Below are 19,455 nucleotides of genomic sequence, written 5' to 3' on the forward strand. Positions count from 1 at the left end.
GTGTTGATTCCATTCCATTCCATTCCATTCCATTCCATTCCATTCGATTCCATTCCATTCCATTCCATTCCATTCCACTCAATTCCATTCCATTCCATTCCATTCCATTCCATTCCATTCCATTCCATTCCATTCCATTCCATTCCATTCCATTCAGTTCTACTCGGGTTGATTTCATTCTATTCCATTCCATTCCATTCGATTCCATTCAATTCCATTCGATTCCATTCCATTCCATTCCATTCGATTCCATTCCATTCCATTCCATTCCATTCCATTCCATTGAATTCCATTCCATTCCATTCCATTCCATTCCATTCCATTCCATTCCATTCCCTTCTACTCGGGTTGATTCCATTCCATTCCATTCCATTCCATTCCATTCCATTCCATTCCATTCGATTCCATTCGATTCCATTCGATTCCATTCCATTCCATTCCATTCCATTCCGTTCTACTCGGGTTGATTACATTCTATTCCATTCCATTCCATTCCATTCAATTCAATTCCATTCGATTCCATTCCATTCCATTCCATTCCATTCCATTCCATTGAATTCCATTCCATTCCATTCCATTCCATTCCATTCCATTCCATTCCATTCCATTCCATTCCATTCCCTTCTACTCGGGTTGATTCCATTCCATTCCATTCCATTCCATTCCATTCGATTCCATTCGATTCCATTCCATTCCATTCCATTCCATTCCATTCCATTCCAATCCATTACATTCTACTAGGGTTGATTCCATTCCATTCCAGTCCATTCCATTCCATTCCGTTCCATTCCATTCCATTCAGTTCCATTCGATTCCATTCGATTCCATTCCAGTTCACTCCATTCCATTCCGTTCCGTTCCGTTCCGTTCCGTTCCATTCCGTTCCATTCCATTCCGTTCTACTCGAGTTGATTCCATTCTCTTCCACTCCATTCCATTCGATTCCATTCGATTCCATTCGATTCCATTCCATTCCATTCCATTCCATTCCATTCCATTTCATTCTATTCCATTGAATTCCATTCCATTCCATTCCATTCCATTCCAATCCATTCCATCCTACTCGTGTTGATTCCATTCCATTCCATTCCATTCCATTCGATTCCATTCGATTAAATTCCATTCCATTCCATTCCATTCCATTCCATTCCATTCCATTCCTTTCGATTCCATTCCATTCCATTCCATTCCATTCCATTCCATTCCATTCCGTTCTACTCCGGTTCATTCCATTCCATTCCATTCCATTCCATTCCATTCCATTCCGTTCTACTCGGGTCCATTCCCTTCCATTCCATTCCATTCCATTCCATTCCATTGCATTGCATTTGATTCCATTCCATTCCATTCCAATCCATTCCATTCTACTCGGGTTGATTCCAATCCATTCCATTCCATTCAATTCCATTCCATTCCGTTCCATTCCATTCCATTCGGTTCCTTTGGATTCCGTTTGATTCCATTCCATTTCACTCCATTCCATTCCGTTCCGTTCCGTTCCATTCCGTTCTATTCGGGTTGATTCCATTCTATTCCACTCCATTCCATTCGATTCCATTCGATTCCATTCGATTCCATTCCATTCCATTCCATTCCATTCCATTCCATTCCATTCCATTCTATTCTATTGAATTCCATTCCATTCCATTCCATTCCATTTCATTCCATTCCACTCCAATCCATTCCATTCTACTCGGGTTTATTCCATTCCATTCCATTCCATTCCATTCCATTCCGTTCCCTTCTTTCCATTCCATTCGGTTCCGTTCGATTCCATTCGATTCCATTCCATTTCACTCCATTCCGTTCCCTTCCGTTCCTTTCCGTTCCGTTCCGTTCCGTTCTGTTCTGTTCCATTCCATTCCATTCTACTCGAGTTGATTCCATTCTATTCCACTCCATTCCATTCGATTCCATTCGATTCCATTCGATTCTATTCCATTCCATTCCATTCCATTCCATTCCATTCCATTTCATTTTTTCCATTGAATTCCATTCCATTCCATTTCATTCCATTCCAATCCATTCCAATCTACTCGGGTTGATTCCATTCCATTCCATTCCATTCCATTCCATTCCCTTCCATTCCATTCCATTCGGTTCCATTCGATTCCATTCGATTCCATTCCATTCCATTCCATTCCATTCCATTCCATTCCATTCCATTTCATTCCATTCGATTCGATTCCATTCCATTCCATTCCATTCCATTCCATTCCATTCCATTCCATTCCATTCCATTCCATTCCATTCGATTGCATTCGATTCCATTCCATTCCATTCCATTCTATTCCATTCCATTCCATTCCATTCCATTCCATTCCATTCCATTCAATTCCATTCCATTCCATTCCGTTCTACTCGGGTTCATTCCATTCCATTCCATTCCATTGCATTCCATTCTATTCCATTGAATTCCATTCCATAGAATTCCATTCCATTCCATTCCATTCCATTCCATTCCATTCCATTCCACTCGGGTTGATTCCATTGCATTCCATTCCATTCCATTCCATTCCATTCCATTCCATTCCATTCCATTCCAGTCCATTCCATTCTACTCGGGTTGATTCCATTCCATTCCATTCCATTCCATTGCAATCCATTCCCTTCCATTCCATTCCATTCGGTTCCATTCGATTCCATTTGATTCCATTCCATTTCACTCCATTCCTTTCCGTTCCGTTCCGTTCCGTTCCGTTCCGTTCCGTTCTATTCGGGTTGATTCCATTCTATTCCACTCCATTCCGTTCTATTCCATTCGATTCCATTCGATTCCATTCCATTCCATTCCATTCCATTCCATTCCATTCCATTCCATTCCTACCCATTCCATTCTACTCGGGTTGATTCCATTCCATTCCATTCCTTTCCATTCCATTCCATTAAATTCCATTCCATTCCATTCCATTCCATTCCATTCCATTCCGTTCTACTCGGGTTCATTCCATTCCATTCCATTCCATTCCATTCCATTCCATTCCATTCCATTCCATTCCATTCCGTTCTACACGCGTCCATTCCATTCCTTTCCATTCCATTCGATTCCATTCCATTCCATTCGATTCCATTCCATTCCATTCCATTCCAATCCATTCCATTCTACTCGGGTTGATTCCATTCCATTCCATTCCATTCCATTCCATTCCATTCCATTCCATTCCATTCCATTCTATTCCATTCCATTCCATTTCATTCCAGTCCATTCCATTCGATTCCATTCCATTCCATTCCATTTCATTGCATTCCATTCCATTCCATTCCATTCCATTCCATTCCATTCCATTCCTTTCCTTTCTACTCGAGTTGATTCCATTCCATTCCATTCCATTCCATTCCATTCCATTCCATTCCATTCCATTCCACTCCATTCCTTTCCATTCCATTCCATTCCATTACATTCCATTCCATTCCATTCCGTTCCATTCCATAGAATTCCATTCAATTCCATTCCATTCCATTCCATTCCATTCCTTTCCATTCCATTCCATTCCGTTCTACTCGGGTTGATTCCATTCCATTCCATTCCATTCCATTGATTTCCATTCCATTCCATTCCATTCCATTCCATTCCGTTCTACTCGTGTTGATTCCATTCCATTCCATTCCATTCCATTCCATTCCATTCCATTCCATTCCATTCGATTCCATTCCATTCCATTCGATTCCATTCCATTCCACTCAATTCCATTCCATTCCTTTCCATTCCATTCCATTCCATTCCATTCCATTCCATTCCGTTCTACTCGGGTTGATTACATTCTATTCCATTCCATTCCATTCGATTCCATTCAATTCCATTCGATTCCATTCCATTCCATTCCATTCCATTCCATTCCATTCCATTCCATTTCATTCCGTTCCATTCCTTTCTACTCGGGTTGATTCCATTCCATTCCATTCCATTCTATTCCATTGAATTCCATTCCATTCCATTCCATTCCATTCCATTCCACTCCATTCCATTCCATTCCATTCCATTCCATTCCATTCCATTCCATTCCATTCCATTCCGTTCCGTTCCATTCCATTGAATTCCATTCCATTCCATTCCATTCCATTCCATTCCATTCCATTCCTTTCCATTCCATTCCATTCCGTTCTCCTCGGGTTGATTCCATTCCATTCCCTTCCATTCCATAGAATTCCATTCCATTCCATTCCATTCCATTCCATTCCATTCCATTCCATTCCATTCCATTCCATTCCATTGCATTCCATTCCATTCCATTCCTTTCGATACCATTCCATTCCATTCCATTTCATTCCATTCCATTCGAATCAATTCCATTCCATTCCATGCCATTCCATTCCATTCCATTCCATTCCATTCCATTCCATCCCACTCCATTCCATTCCGTTCAACTCGGGTTCATTCCATTCCATTCCATTCCATTCCATTCCATTCCATTCCATTGAATTCCATTCCATTCCATTCCATTCCATTCGATTCCCTTCTTTCCATTCCATTCGGTGCCATTCGATTCCATTCGATTCCATTCCATTTCACTCCATTCCATTCGGTTCCGTTCCGTTCCGTTCCGATCCGTTCCGTTCCGTTCCGTTCCATTCCATTCCGTTCTACTCGGGTTGATTCCATTCTATTCCACTCCATTCCATTCGATTTCATTCGATTCCATTCGATTCCATTCCATTCCATTCCATTCCATTCCATTCCATTTCATTTTTTCCATTGAATTCCATTCCATTCAATTCCATTCCATTCCATTCCAATCCATTCCAATCTTCTCGGGTTGATTCCATTCCATTCCATTCCATTCGATTCCATTCCATTCCATTCCATTCCATTCCATTCCATTCGATTCTATTGCATTCCATTCCATTCCATTCGATTCCATTCCATTCCATTCCATTCCATTCCATTCCATTCCATTCCATTCGATTCCATTCGATTCCATTCCATTCCATTCCATTCCATTCCATTTCATTTTTTCCATTTAATTCCATTCCATTCCATTCCATTCCATTCCAATCCATTCCAATCTACTCGGGGTGATTCCATTCCATTCCATTCCACTCCATTCGATTCCATTCCATTCCATTCCATTCCATTCCATTCCATTCCATTCCATTCCATTCCATTCCATTCCATTCCATTCCATTCGATTCCATTCCATTCCATTCCATTCCATTGCATTCCATTCGATTCCATTCGATTCCATTCCATTCCGTTCTACTCGGGTTGATTCCATTCCATTCCATTCCATTCCATTCCATTCCTTTCCATACCATTCCATTCCATTCCATTCCATTCCATTCCATTCCATTCCGTTCCGTTCCGTTCCGTTCCATTCCATTCGATTCCATTCCATTCCATTCCATTCCATTCGATTCCATTCGATTCCATTCGATTCCATTCCATTCCATTACATTCCATTACATTCCATTCCATTCCATTCCATTCCATTCCATTCCTTTCCATTCCGTTCTACTCGTGTTGATTCCATTCCAATCCATTCCATTCCATTCCATTCCATTCCATTCCATTCCATTCCATTCCATTATATTCCATTGAATTCCATTCCATTCCATTCCATTCCATTCCATTCCATTCCATTTGATTCAATTCCATTCCATTCCATTCTATTCCATTCCATTCCATTCTATTCCATTGAATTCCATTCCATTCCATTCCATTCCATTCCATTCCATTCCATTCCATTCCGTTCTACTCGGGTTGTTTCCATTCCATTCCATTCCATTCGATTCCATTCCATTCCATTGCATTCCATTCCATTCCATTCTATTCCATTCCATTCCATTCCACTCCATTCCATCTGATTCCATTCTATTCCATTCCATTCCTTTCAATTCCATTCCATTCCAATTCATTCTATTCCATTGAATTCCATTCCATTCCATTCCATTCCATTCCAATCCACTCCATTCTACTCGGGTTGATTCCATTCCATTCCATTCCATTCCATTCCATTCCATTCCATTCCATTCCATTCCATTCCATTCCATTGCATTCCATTCCATTCCATTCCTTTCGATACCATTCCATTCCATTCTATTCCATTCCATTCCATTCGAATCAATTCCATTCCATTCCATTCCATTCCATTCCATTGAATTCCATTCCATTCCATTCCAATGCATTCCATTCCATTCCATTCCATTCCATTCCATTCCATTCCATTCCATTCCATTCCATTCCATTCCGTTCTAGTCGGGTTGATTCCATTCCATTCCATTCCATTCCATTCCATTCCATTCCATTCCATTCCATTCCATTCCATTCCCTTCCCTTCCATTCCATTCCATTCTGTTCCATTCCACTCCATTTGATTCCATTCCATTTCACTCCATTAAATTCCGTTCCGTTCCGTTCCGTTCCGTTCCGTTCTATTCGGGTTGATTGCACTCTATTCCACTCCATTCCATTCGATTCCATTCGATTCCATTCGATTCCATTCCATTCCATTCCATTCCATTCCATTCCTTTCCATTCCCCTCCATTCCATTCTATTGAATTTCATTCCATTCCATTCTATTCCATTCCTATCCATTCCATTCTACTCGGGTTGATTCCATTCCATTCCATTCCATTCCATTCCATTCCATTCCATTCCATTCCATTCCATTCCGTTCTACTCGGGTTCATTCCATTCCATTCCACTCCATTCCATTCCATTCCATTCCATTCCATTCCATTCCATTTCATTCCAGTCCATTCCATTCGATTCCATTCGATTCCATTCCATTTCATTGCATTCCATTCCATTCCATTCCATTCCATTCCATTCCATTCCATTCCATTTCATTCCGTTCCATTCCTTTCTACTCGGGTTGATTCCATTCCATTCCATTCCATTCTATTCCATTGAATTCCATTCCATTCCATTCCATTCCATTCCATTCCACTCCATTCCATTCCATTCCATTCCATTCCATTCCATTCCATTCCATTCCATTCCATTCCGTTCCGTTCCATTCCATTGAATTCCATTCCATTCCATTCCATTCCATTCCATTCCATTCCTTTCCATTCCATTCCATTCCGTTCTACTCGGGTTGATTCCATTCCATTCCATTCCATTCCATAGAATTCCATTCCATTCCATTCCATTCCATTCCATTCCATTCCATTCCATTCCATTCCATTCAGATCTACTCGTGTTGATTCCATTCCATTCCATTCCATTCCATTCCATTCCATTCCATTCGATTCCATTCCATTCCATTCCATTCCACTCAATTCCATTCCATTCCATTCCATTCCATTCCATTCCATTCCATTCCATTCCATTCAGTTCTACTCGGGTTGATTACATTCTATTCCATTCCATTCCATTCGATTCCATTCAATTCCATTCGATTCCATTCCATTCCATTCCATTCGATTCCATTCCATTACATTCCATTCCATTCCATTCCATTGAATTCCATTCCATTCCATTCCATTCCATTCCATTCCATTCCATTCCATTCCCTTCTACTCGGGTTGATTCCATTCCATTCCATTCCATTCCATTCCATTCCATTCCATTCGATTCCATTCGATTCCATTCGATTCCATTCCATTCCATTCCATTCCATTCCGTTCTACTCGGGTTGATTACATTCTATTCCATTCCATTCCATTCCATTCCATTCAATTCCATTCGATTCCATTCCATTCCATTCCATTCCATTCCATTCCATTCCATTCCATTGAATTCCATTCCATTCCATTCCATTCCATTCCATTCCATTCCATTCCATTCCATTCCATTCCATTCCCTTCTACTCGTGTTGATTCCATTCCATTCCATTCCATTCCATTCCATTCCATTCGATTCCATTCGATTCCATTCCATTCCATTCCATTCCATTCCATTCCAATCCATTACATTCTACTAGGGTTGATTCCATTCCATTCCAGTCCATTCCATTCCATTCCGTTCCATTCCATTCCATTCAGTTCCATTCGATTCCATTCGATTCCATTCCAGTTCACTCCATTCCATTCCGTTCCGTTCCGTTCCGTTCCGTTCCGTTCCATTCCGTTCCATTCCATTCCGTTCTACTCGAGTTGATTCCATTCTCTTCCACTCCATTCCATTCGATTCCATTCGATTCCATTCGATTCCATTTCATTCCATTCCATTCCATTCCATTCCATTCCATTTCATTCTATTCCATTGAATTCCATTCCATTCCATTCCAATCCATTCCATCCTACTCGTGTTGATTCCATTCCATTCCATTCCATTCCATTCGATTCCATTCGATTAAATTCCATTCCATTCCATTCCATTCCATTCCATTCCATTCCATTCCTTTCGATTCCATTCCATTCCATTCCATTCCATTCCATTCCATTCCATTCCGTTCTACTCCAGTTCATTCCATTCCATTCCATTCCATTCCATTCCATTCCATTCCATTCCATTCCATTCCGTTCTACTCGGGTCCATTCCGTTCCATTCCATTCCAATCCATTCCATTCCATTGCATTGCATTTGATTCCATTCCATTCCATTCCAATCCATTCCATTCTACTCGGGTTGATTCCAATCCATTCCATTCCATTCAATTCCATTCCATTCCGTTCCGTTCCATTCCATTCGGTTCCTTTGGATTCCGTTTGATTGCATTCCATTTCACTCCATTCCATTCCGTTCCGTTCCGTTCCATTCCGTTCTATTCGGGTTGATTCCATTCTATTCCACTCCATTCCATTCGATTCAATTCGATTCCATTCGATTCCATTCCATTCCATTCCATTCCATTCCATTCCATTCCATTCCATTCTATTCTATTGAATTCCATTCCATTCCATTCCATTCCATTCCATTCCATTCCACTCCAATCCATTCCATTCTACTCGGGTTTATTCCATTCCATTCCATTCCATTCCATTCCATTCCGTTCCCTTCTTTCCATTCCATTCGGTTCCGTTCGATTCCATTCGATTCCATTCCATTTCACTCCATTCCGTTCCGTTCCGTTCCTTTCCGTTCCGTTCCGTTCCGTTCTGTTCTGTTCCATTCCATTCCATTCTACTCGGGTTGATTCCATTCTATTCCACTCCATTCCATTCGATTCCATTCGATTCCATTCGATTCTATTCCATTCCATTCCATTCCATTCCATTCCATTCCATTTCATTTTTTCCATTGAATTCCATTCCATTCCATTTCATTCCATTCCAATCCATTCCAATCTACTCGGGTTGATTCCATTCCATTCCATTCCATTCCATTCCATTCCATTCCATTCCATTCCATTCCATTCCATTCCATTCCATTCCATTCGATTCCATTCCATTCCATTCCATTCCATTCGATTCCATTCGATTCCATTCCATTCCATTCCATTCTATTCCATTCCATTCCATTCCATTCCATTCCATTCCATTCAATTCCATTCCATTCCATTCCGTTCTACTCGGGTTCATTCCATTCCATTCCATTCCATTGCATTCCATTCTATTCCATTGAATTCCATTCCATAGAATTCCATTCCATTCCATTCCATTCCATTCCATTCCATTCCACTCGGGTTGATTCCATTCCATTCCATTCCATTCCATTCCATTCCATTCCATTCCATTCCATTCCATTCCAGTCCATTCCATTCTACTCGGGTTGATTCCATTCCATTCCATTCCATTCCATTGCAATCCATTCCCTTCCATTCCATTCCATTCGGTTCCATTCGATTCCATTTGATTCCATTCCATTTCACTCCATTCCTTTCCGTTCCGTTCCGTTCCGTTCCGTTCCGTTCCGTTCTATTCGGGTTGATTCCATTCTATTCCACTCCATTCCGTTCTATTCCATTCGATTCCATTCCATTCCATTCCATTCCATTCCATTCCATTCCATTCCATTCCATTCCTACCCATTCCATTCTACTCGGGTTGATTCCATTCCATTCCATTCCTTTCCATTCCATTCCATTCCGTTCTACTCGGGTTCATTCCATTCCATTCCATTCCATTCCATTCCATTCCATTCCATTCCATTCCATTCCATTCCATTCCATTCTGTTCTACTCGCGTCCATTCCATTCCTTTCCATTCCATTCGATTCCATTCCATTCCATTCGATTCCATTCCATTCCATTCCATTCCAATCCATTCCATTCTACTCGGGTTGATTCCATTCCATTCCATTCCATTCCATTCCATTCCATTCCATTCCATTCCATTCCATTCCATTCCATTTCATTCCAGTCCATTCCATTCGATTCCATTCCATTCCATTCCATTTCATTGCATTCCATTCCATTCCATTCCATTCCATTCCATTCCATTCCATTCCATTCCTTTCTACTCGAGTTGATTCCATTCCATTCCATTCCATTCCATTCCATTCCATTCCATTCCATTCCATTCCACTCCATTCCTTTCCATTCCATTCCATTCCATTACATTCCATTCCATTCCATTCCGTTCCATTCCATAGAATTCCATTCCATTCCATTCCATTCCATTCCATTCCATTCCTTTCCATTCCATTCCATTCCGTTCTACTCGGGTTGATTCCATTCCATTCCATTCCATTCCATTGAATTCCATTCCATTCCATTCCATTCCATTCCATTCCGTTCTACTCGTGTTGATTCCATTCCATTCCATTCCTTTCCATTCCATTCCATTCCATTCCATTCGATTCCATTCCATTCCATTCGATTCCATTCCATTCCACTCAATTCCATTCCATTCCTTTCCATTCCATTCCATTCCATTCCATTCCATTCCATTCCATTCCGTTCTACTCGGGTTGATTACATTCTATTCCATTCCATTCCATTCGATTCCATTCAATTCCATTCGATTCCATTCCATTCCATTCAATTCCATTCCATTCCATTGAATTCCATTCCATTCCTTTCCATTCCATTCCATTCCATTCCATTCCATTCCATTCCATTCCATTCCATTCCGTTCTATTCGGGTTGATTCCATTCCATTCCATTCCATTCCATTCCATTCCATTCGATTCCATTCGATTCCATTCGATTCCATTCCATTCCATTCCATTCCATTCCATTCCATTCCAATCCATTACTTTCTACTAGGGTTGATTCCATTCCATTCCAGTCCATTCCATTCCATTCCGTTCCATTCCATTCCATTCCATTCGGTTCCATTCGATTCCATTCGACTCCATTCCATTTCACTCCATTCCATTCCGTTCCGTTCCATTCCGTTCCGTTCCGTTCCATTCCGTTCCATTCCATTCCGTTCTACTCGAGTTGATTCCATTCTCTTCCACTCCATTCCATTCGATTCCATTCGATTCCATTCGATTCCATTCCATTCCATTCCATTCCATTCCATTCCATTTCATTCTATTCCATTGAATTCCATTCCATTCCATTCCATTCCATTCCAATCCACTCCATTCTACTCGGGTTGATTCCATTCCATTCCATTCCATTCCATTCCATTCCATTCCATTCCATTCCATTCCATTCCATTCCATTCCATTCCATTCTATTCCATTCCATTCCATTCCATTCCATTCCATTCCATTCAATTCCATTCCATTCCATTCCGTTCTACTCGGGTTCATTCCATTCCATTCCATTCCATTGCATTCCATTCTATTCCATTGAATTCCATTCCATAGAATTCCATTCCATTCCATTCCATTCCATTCCATTCCATTCCATTCCACTCGGGTTGATTCCATTCCATTCCATTCCATTCCATTCCATTCCATTCCATTCCATTCCATTCCAGTCCATTCCATTCTACTCGGGTTGATTCCATTCCATTCCATTCCATTCCATTGCAATCCATTCCCTTCCATTCCATTCCATTCGGTTCCATTCGATTCCATTTGATTCCATTCCATTTCACTCCATTCCTTTCCGTTCCGTTCCGTTCCGTTCCGTTCCGTTCCGTTCTATTCGGGTTGATTCCATTCTATTCCACTCCATTCCGTTCTATTCCATTCGATTCCATTCGATTCCATTCCATTCCATTCCATTCCATTCCATTCCATTCCATTCCTACCCATTCCATTCTACTCGGGTTGATTCCATTCCATTCCATTCCTTTCCATTCCATTCCATTCCGTTCTACTCGGGTTCATTCCATTCCATTCCATTCCATTCCATTCCATTCCATTCCATTCCATTCCATTCCAATCCATTCCAATCTACTCGGGTTGATTCCATTCCATTCCATTCCACTCCATTCGATTCCATTCCATTCCATTCCATTCCATTCCATTCCATTCCATTCCATTCCATTCCATTCCATTCCATTCCATTCCATTCGATTCCATTCCATTCCATTCCATTCCATTGCATTCCATTCGATTCCATTCGATTCCATTCCATTCCGTTCTACTCGGGTTGATTCCATTCCATTCCATTCCATTCCATTCCATTCCTTTCCATTCCATTCCATTCCATTCCATTCCATTCCATTCCGTTCCGTTCCGTTCCGTTCCGTTCCATTCCATTCGATTCCATTCCATTCCATTCCATTCCATTCCATTCCATTCGATTCCATTCGATTCCATTCCATTCCATTACATTCCATTCCATTCCATTCCATTCCATTCCATTCCATTCCATTCCTTTCCATTCCGTTCTACTCGTGTTGATTCCATTCCAATCCATTCCATTCCATTCCATTCCACTCCATTCCATTCCATTCCATTCCATTCCATTCCATTCCATTCCATTCCATTCCATTCCGTTCCGTTCCATTCCATTGAATTCCATTCCATTCCATTCCATTCCATTCCATTCCATTCCTTTCCATTCCATTCCATTCCGTTCTACTCGGGTTGATTCCATTCCATTCCATTCCATTCCATAGAATTCCATTCCATTCCATTCCATTCCATTCCATTCCATTCCATTCCATTCCATTCCATTCAGATCTACTCGTGTTGATTCCATTCCATTCCATTCCATTCCATTCCATTCCATTCCATTCGATTCCATTCCATTCCATTCCATTCCACTCAATTCCATTCCATTCCATTCCATTCCATTCCATTCCATTCCATTCCATTCCATTCAGTTCTACTCGGGTTGATTACATTCTATTCCATTCCATTCCATTCGATTCCATTCAATTCCATTCGATTCCATTCCATTCCATTCCATTCGATTCCATTCCATTACATTCCATTCCATTCCATTCCATTGAATTCCATTCCATTCCATTCCATTCCATTCCATTCCATTCCATTCCATTCCCTTCTACTCGGGTTGATTCCATTCCATTCCATTCCATTCCATTCCATTCCATTCCATTCGATTCCATTCGATTCCATTCGATTCCATTCCATTCCATTCCATTCCATTCCGTTCTACTCGGGTTGATTACATTCTATTCCATTCCATTCCATTCCATTCCATTCAATTCCATTCGATTCCATTCCATTCCATTCCATTCCATTCCATTCCATTCCATTCCATTGAATTCCATTCCATTCCATTCCATTCCATTCCATTCCATTCCATTCCATTCCATTCCATTCCATTCCCTTCTACTCGTGTTGATTCCATTCCATTCCATTCCATTCCATTCCATTCCATTCGATTCCATTCGATTCCATTCCATTCCATTCCATTCCATTCCATTCCAATCCATTACATTCTACTAGGGTTGATTCCATTCCATTCCAGTCCATTCCATTCCATTCCGTTCCATTCCATTCCATTCAGTTCCATTCGATTCCATTCGATTCCATTCCAGTTCACTCCATTCCATTCCGTTCCGTTCCGTTCCGTTCCGTTCCGTTCCATTCCGTTCCATTCCATTCCGTTCTACTCGAGTTGATTCCATTCTCTTCCACTCCATTCCATTCGATTCCATTCGATTCCATTCGATTCCATTTCATTCCATTCCATTCCATTCCATTCCATTCCATTTCATTCTATTCCATTGAATTCCATTCCATTCCATTCCAATCCATTCCATCCTACTCGTGTTGATTCCATTCCATTCCATTCCATTCCATTCGATTCCATTCGATTAAATTCCATTCCATTCCATTCCATTCCATTCCATTCCATTCCATTCCTTTCGATTCCATTCCATTCCATTCCATTCCATTCCATTCCATTCCATTCCGTTCTACTCCAGTTCATTCCATTCCATTCCATTCCATTCCATTCCATTCCATTCCATTCCATTCCATTCCGTTCTACTCGGGTCCATTCCGTTCCATTCCATTCCAATCCATTCCATTCCATTGCATTGCATTTGATTCCATTCCATTCCATTCCAATCCATTCCATTCTACTCGGGTTGATTCCAATCCATTCCATTCCATTCAATTCCATTCCATTCCGTTCCGTTCCATTCCATTCGGTTCCTTTGGATTCCGTTTGATTGCATTCCATTTCACTCCATTCCATTCCGTTCCGTTCCGTTCCATTCCGTTCTATTCGGGTTGATTCCATTCTATTCCACTCCATTCCATTCGATTCAATTCGATTCCATTCGATTCCATTCCATTCCATTCCATTCCATTCCATTCCATTCCATTCCATTCTATTCTATTGAATTCCATTCCATTCCATTCCATTCCATTCCATTCCATTCCACTCCAATCCATTCCATTCTACTCGGGTTTATTCCATTCCATTCCATTCCATTCCATTCCATTCCGTTCCCTTCTTTCCATTCCATTCGGTTCCGTTCGATTCCATTCGATTCCATTCCATTTCACTCCATTCCGTTCCGTTCCGTTCCTTTCCGTTCCGTTCCGTTCCGTTCTGTTCTGTTCCATTCCATTCCATTCTACTCGGGTTGATTCCATTCTATTCCACTCCATTCCATTCGATTCCATTCGATTCCATTCGATTCTATTCCATTCCATTCCATTCCATTCCATTCCATTCCATTTCATTTTTTCCATTGAATTCCATTCCATTCCATTTCATTCCATTCCAATCCATTCCAATCTACTCGGGTTGATTCCATTCCATTCCATTCCATTCCATTCCATTCCATTCCATTCCATTCCATTCCATTCCATTCCATTCCATTCCATTCGATTCCATTCCATTCCATTCCATTCCATTCGATTCCATTCGATTCCATTCCATTCCATTCCATTCTATTCCATTCCATTCCATTCCATTCCATTCCATTCCATTCAATTCCATTCCATTCCATTCCGTTCTACTCGGGTTCATTCCATTCCATTCCATTCCATTGCATTCCATTCTATTCCATTGAATTCCATTCCATAGAATTCCATTCCATTCCATTCCATTCCATTCCATTCCATTCCACTCGGGTTGATTCCATTCCATTCCATTCCATTCCATTCCATTCCATTCCATTCCATTCCATTCCATTCCAGTCCATTCCATTCTACTCGGGTTGATTCCATTCCATTCCATTCCATTCCATTGCAATCCATTCCCTTCCATTCCATTCCATTCGGTTCCATTCGATTCCATTTGATTCCATTCCATTTCACTCCATTCCTTTCCGTTCCGTTCCGTTCCGTTCCGTTCCGTTCCGTTCTATTCGGGTTGATTCCATTCTATTCCACTCCATTCCGTTCTATTCCATTCGATTCCATTCCATTCCATTCCATTCCATTCCATTCCATTCCATTCCATTCCATTCCTACCCATTCCATTCTACTCGGGTTGATTCCATTCCATTCCATTCCTTTCCATTCCATTCCATTCCGTTCTACTCGGGTTCATTCCATTCCATTCCATTCCATTCCATTCCATTCCATTCCATTCCATTCCATTCCATTCCATTCCATTCTGTTCTACTCGCGTCCATTCCATTCCTTTCCATTCCATTCGATTCCATTCCATTCCATTCGATTCCATTCCATTCCATTCCATTCCAATCCATTCCATTCTACTCGGGTTGATTCCATTCCATTCCATTCCATTCCATTCCATTCCATTCCATTCCATTCCATTCCATTCCATTCCATTTCATTCCAGTCCATTCCATTCGATTCCATTCCATTCCATTCCATTTCATTGCATTCCATTCCATTCCATTCCATTCCATTCCATTCCATTCCATTCCATTCCTTTCTACTCGAGTTGATTCCATTCCATTCCATTCCATTCCATTCCATTCCATTCCATTCCATTCCATTCCACTCCATTCCTTTCCATTCCATTCCATTCCATTACATTCCATTCCATTCCATTCCGTTCCATTCCATAGAATTCCATTCCATTCCATTCCATTCCATTCCATTCCATTCCTTTCCATTCCATTCCATTCCGTTCTACTCGGGTTGATTCCATTCCATTCCATTCCATTCCATTGAATTCCATTCCATTCCATTCCATTCCATTCCATTCCGTTCTACTCGTGTTGATTCCATTCCATTCCATTCCTTTCCATTCCATTCCATTCCATTCCATTCGATTCCATTCCATTCCATTCGATTCCATTCCATTCCACTCAATTCCATTCCATTCCTTTCCATTCCATTCCATTCCATTCCATTCCATTCCATTCCATTCCGTTCTACTCGGGTTGATTACATTCTATTCCATTCCATTCCATTCGATTCCATTCAATTCCATTCGATTCCATTCCATTCCATTCAATTCCATTCCATTCCATTGAATTCCATTCCATTCCTTTCCATTCCATTCCATTCCATTCCATTCCATTCCATTCCATTCCATTCCATTCCGTTCTATTCGGGTTGATTCCATTCCATTCCATTCCATTCCATTCCATTCCATTCGATTCCATTCGATTCCATTCGATTCCATTCCATTCCATTCCATTCCATTCCATTCCATTCCAATCCATTACTTTCTACTAGGGTTGATTCCATTCCATTCCAGTCCATTCCATTCCATTCCGTTCCATTCCATTCCATTCCATTCGGTTCCATTCGATTCCATTCGACTCCATTCCATTTCACTCCATTCCATTCCGTTCCGTTCCATTCCGTTCCGTTCCGTTCCATTCCGTTCCATTCCATTCCGTTCTACTCGAGTTGATTCCATTCTCTTCCACTCCATTCCATTCGATTCCATTCGATTCCATTCGATTCCATTCCATTCCATTCCATTCCATTCCATTCCATTTCATTCTATTCCATTGAATTCCATTCCATTCCATTCCATTCCATTCCAATCCACTCCATTCTACTCGGGTTGATTCCATTCCATTCCATTCCATTCCATTCCATTCCATTCCATTCCATTCCATTCCATTCCATTCCATTCCATTCCATTCTATTCCATTCCATTCCATTCCATTCCATTCCATTCCATTCAATTCCATTCCATTCCATTCCGTTCTACTCGGGTTCATTCCATTCCATTCCATTCCATTGCATTCCATTCTATTCCATTGAATTCCATTCCATAGAATTCCATTCCATTCCATTCCATTCCATTCCATTCCATTCCATTCCACTCGGGTTGATTCCATTCCATTCCATTCCATTCCATTCCATTCCATTCCATTCCATTCCATTCCAGTCCATTCCATTCTACTCGGGTTGATTCCATTCCATTCCATTCCATTCCATTGCAATCCATTCCCTTCCATTCCATTCCATTCGGTTCCATTCGATTCCATTTGATTCCATTCCATTTCACTCCATTCCTTTCCGTTCCGTTCCGTTCCGTTCCGTTCCGTTCCGTTCTATTCGGGTTGATTCCATTCTATTCCACTCCATTCCGTTCTATTCCATTCGATTCCATTCGATTCCATTCCATTCCATTCCATTCCATTCCATTCCATTCCATTCCTACCCATTCCATTCTACTCGGGTTGATTCCATTCCATTCCATTCCTTTCCATTCCATTCCATTCCGTTCTACTCGGGTTCATTCCATTCCATTCCATTCCATTCCATTCCATTCCATTCCATTCCATTCCATTCCAATCCATTCCAATCTACTCGGGTTGATTCCATTCCATTCCATTCCACTCCATTCGATTCCATTCCATTCCATTCCATTCCATTCCATTCCATTCCATTCCATTCCATTCCATTCCATTCCATTCCATTCCATTCGATTCCATTCCATTCCATTCCATTCCATTGCATTCCATTCGATTCCATTCGATTCCATTCCATTCCGTTCTACTCGGGTTGATTCCATTCCATTCCATTCCATTCCATTCCATTCCTTTCCATTCCATTCCATTCCATTCCATTCCATTCCATTCCGTTCCGTTCCGTTCCGTTCCGTTCCATTCCATTCGATTCCATTCCATTCCATTCCATTCCATTCCATTCCATTCGATTCCATTCGATTCCATTCCATTCCATTCCATTCCATTCCATTCCATTCCATTCCATTCCATTCCATTCCATTCCTTTCCATTCCGTTCTACTCGTGTTGATTCCATTCCAATCCATTCCAATCCATTCCATTCCATTCCATTCCATTCCATTCCATTCCATTATATTCCATTGAATTCCATTCCATTCCATTCCATTCCATTCCATTCCATTCCATTCCATTTGATTCAATTCCATTCCATTCCATTCTATTCCATTCCATTCCATTCTATTCCATTGAATTCCATTCCATTCCATTCCATTCCATTCCATTCCATTCCATTCCATTCCATTCCATTCCGTTCTACTCTGGTTGTTTCCATTCCATTCCATTCCATTCGATTCCATTCCATTCCATTCCATTCCATTCCATTCCATTCCATTCTATTCCATTCCATTCCATTCCACTCCATTCCATGTGATTCCATTCTATTCCATTCCATTCCTTTCAATTCCATTCCATTCCAATTCATTCTATTCCATTGAATTCCATTCCATTCCATTCCATTCCATTGCAATCCACTCCATTCTACTCGTTTTGATTCCATTCCATTCCATTCCATTCCATTCCATTCCATTCCATTCCATTCCATTGCATTCCATTCCATTCCATTCCTTTCGATACCATTCCATTCCATTCTATTCCATTCCATTCCATTCGAATCAATTCCATTCCATTCCATTCCATTCCATTCCATTCCATTCCTTTGAATTCCATTCCATTCCATTCCAATGCATTCCATTCCATTCCATTCCATTCCATTCCATTCCATTCCATTCCATTCCATTCCATTCCATTCCGTTCTAGTCGGGTTGATTCCATTCCATTCCATTCCATTCCATTCCATTCCATTCCATTCCATTCCATTCCATTCCCTTCCCTTCCATTCCATTCCATTCTGTTCCATTCCACTCCATTTGATTCCATTCCATTTCACTCCATTAAATTCCGTTCCGTTCCGTTCCGTTCCGTTCCGTTCCGTTCTATTCGGGTTGATTGCACTCTATTCCACTCCATTCCATTCGATTCCATTCGATTCCATTCGATTCCATTCCATTCCATTCCATTCCATTCCATTCCTTTCCATTCCCCTCCATTCCATTCTATTGAATTACATTCCATTCCATTCTATTCCATTCCTATCCATTCCATTCTACTCGGGTTGATTCCATTCCATTCCATTCCATTCCATTCCATTCCATTCCATTCCATTCCATT

Source organism: Gorilla gorilla, chromosome 15 (genome assembly GCF_029281585.2).
Source record: "Gorilla gorilla gorilla isolate KB3781 chromosome 15, NHGRI_mGorGor1-v2.1_pri, whole genome shotgun sequence".
In the NCBI taxonomy this organism is placed as follows: domain Eukaryota; kingdom Metazoa; phylum Chordata; class Mammalia; order Primates; family Hominidae; genus Gorilla; species Gorilla gorilla.